This window comes from Octodon degus, unplaced genomic scaffold (genome assembly GCF_000260255.1).
Source record: "Octodon degus isolate 3935 unplaced genomic scaffold, OctDeg1.0 scaffold00440, whole genome shotgun sequence".
NCBI classification, from domain to species: domain Eukaryota; kingdom Metazoa; phylum Chordata; class Mammalia; order Rodentia; family Octodontidae; genus Octodon; species Octodon degus.
This window is the reverse complement of record NW_004525016.1, coordinates 303,538-306,651: the sequence shown is the minus strand read 5'-3', so window position 1 is coordinate 306,651 and position 3,114 is coordinate 303,538.

The window sequence follows — 3,114 nt, the reverse complement described above, 5'->3', positions numbered from 1 at the left end:
AGGTATGATTCATCCCAGGGATGCAAGGATGGTTCAGTATTCGAAAATCTATAAATGCAATACACGATATCAACAGATCAAAAACTAAAAACCACTTGATCATCTCCATTGATGCATAAAAAGGCATTTGACAAAGTCCAACACTCATTCATGTTCAAAGTCCTACAGAAAATTAAAATAGATGGTCTCTAATTCAATCTGGTAAAAGCCATTTATGAAAACACAACAGGTACCATAATCCTAAGTGGGGAAAAACTGAAATCTTTTACTCTTAGATTTGGTACAAGACAAGTATGCCCTCTATCACCACTCCTACTCAATATAATTCTGGAATCATTGGCTACAGCCATTAGACAAGAGAAAGAAATAAGAGGAATATGAATAGGCAAAGAAGAAGTTAAATTATCTTTCTTTGCAGATGAGACGATATTTTATTTGGAAGACCCAAAAATGTCCACGAAGAAGCTACTAGAATTAATGCATAAATTCAGTAGCATAGCGGGTTATAAAGTCAATATCATTCCTCTACACAGACAACAAACACACTGAGAGGGAAATTATAGAAACAATACATTTTACAATTGCACCGAGGAAAATGAAATACTTTGGAATGAATCTAATTAATAAGTCAAAGACCTTTTCAAGGAAAATTACATTACTCTGAAAAGAGAGATGATAGAGGATTTCAGAAAATGGACAGATATTCCATGCTCCTGGTTAGGAAGAAGCAACATTGTGAAGATGGCCATACTCCCAAAATTGCTGTACATATTTAATGCAATCCCTATCAGACTACCACCGACATACCTGACAGACCTACAGAAATTATTGCTAAAATTTATGTGCAACCAAAAAAGGCCTAAAATGGCAAAGGCAATTCTGGGCAATAAAGACAAGGCAGGATGCATTACAATTCCTGACTTGAACCTGCACTACAAGGCTACTGTGAAAACATCAGCATGGTACAGGCAAAAAAATAGGCCTGAGGATCAATGGAATAGATTAGAAGATGCTGAAGCCCCTACAAACATACTCAGCCACCTTATCTTTGAAAAAGGGGCCAAACATACTCACTGGAAGAAAGATAGCTTCTTTAACAAATGGTGCTGGAAAAACTGGCTCTCTAAATGCCAAAAACTAAAACTTGCCCCAGGTCTATTACCATGTACCAAACTAAAGTCAAAATGGATTGAAGATCTAAACATTAAAGCAGAGACAGTAAATCTCCTGGAAGAGAATATGGGTGGAACTCTTGAAGACATAGGGGTAGGCAAAGGGTTCATAGAGAGAAATCAAATCACATGGGAAACAGTTGAAAGAATTAAGAACTGGGACCTGCTCTTACTGGAAGTTTTTTCACGTCAAAAGAAATTACCTACAAAGTGAAAAGGCAACCCACAAATTTGGAAAACATCATGACAAATAAGTACTCAGACAATGGTCTGCTCTCTAGAGTCTATATAGAAATAAAAAGCATTAGGGCCCCAAAATTTAAAGGCCCAATCCAAAAATGGGCATCCGAGATGAACACATACTTCTCAGTGGAGGAAATTAAAAAAGCGAATAAATATATGAAAAAAAGCTCCACATAACTAGCCATCCACGAAATGCAAATTAAAACCACAATGAGATATCATCTCACCCCATAAAGAATGGCTATCATAAAGAAATTACTCAACAACAATTGTTAGAAAATCTGTGGGGTAAAAGGAACCCTTCTCCACTGCTGGTGGGAATGTAGACTGGTGCAACCATTATGGAAATCAGTATGAAGACTCCTTAGAAAAGTTGGACTGGAAATACCTTTTGAACCAGCTATTCCTCTACTGGATATTTTGCCAGAGGATATGAAAACATCATATCATAGTGATATATGTGTGCCTATGTTTATAGCAGCACAATTTGTGATAGCCAAATCTTGCAAACAACCAAGATGCTCATCACCTGACGAATGGTTGAATAAGATGTGGTATTTTTACTCAATGGAGTATTATTCAGCTATTAAGAATGATATACTCCAAGCCATTATATTGAAGTGGATGTCACTTGAACATATACTCATAAGTGAAATAAACTAGACACACATGTGTAAATATCATATAGTTTCCCTTGTATAAGAACTCAAAAGAAGAAATATAAATAGAAAGATATAATACAAGTAAAAGGAAAGCAGGATCTAAAAGACTAACTAACCAAGAGAGGGAAAGGAGACGAGCTAGGAAACACGAATGAGTCAAGCCATACAGTTATATGTAGAAGGTGGGCAAGGCAATGATCCTGAGAATCTTCAGAAGATTTGTTAATCTAGCAGTAAATTGGAAAGATTCTCACCTTGACTACCTATATATACTGATACCTGTGAACTAAACAACTGCACTGCAGGTGGTAATTTTTAATAGTAGTTTCATGTTTGGATCACCTGTCATTCTGGTCTTCTGAATATGGGCTGCTTGTCATGACATGAGAATTGCTGCTATGATGTCTCTCAGGTACTTGGTTGTTCAAAAAGAAGGGGGTGGTGAATGAAAGCAAGAGACAGGAAAAGGAATAATGTGGGACTGTCTTGCTTCAAGGTTGTATATGATGAGATTTTTGCACTTATGTGTAAACATAAGAAGTATATAATTCTTTATGCCTATTTTTAAAATATAATCTAACTTTTAAATGGTTTTTATCATATTCTGTAGGGACTTAAAGTTCAACATATCAATACTCGATGAAAAATACCTGTTCCATATTATGCCTAAGATGTTTAATATGCAGACAGAATGCAAGGTTAAGCTTAAAAGCTTAAGTTGTATGGTAATAACAATAAGCTTGTCTTCTGGATGGTTAACAACCTAAGTTTGCAGACCAAAATTAGAGAAAAGGGAGGGCTGCAAAGAAAGCCAGCATTTTGGCCCTAGCCTTCCAAGGTCACTTAAGACTCAGGACATATGAGAACCTGTACTGTAACGTCATGTAACTCAGTAGTGTCTCAAATTCTCTGATCAAAGAGATTATGGGGCTAAAGGAAAAAGCAATCAATGATGTAGAATGTGCCTAAGGAAAGTCACTTGCAGAACATTCAGGCTTCCACAGAGAGCACATTGGCCAAGCAATGGCCGTGACTCA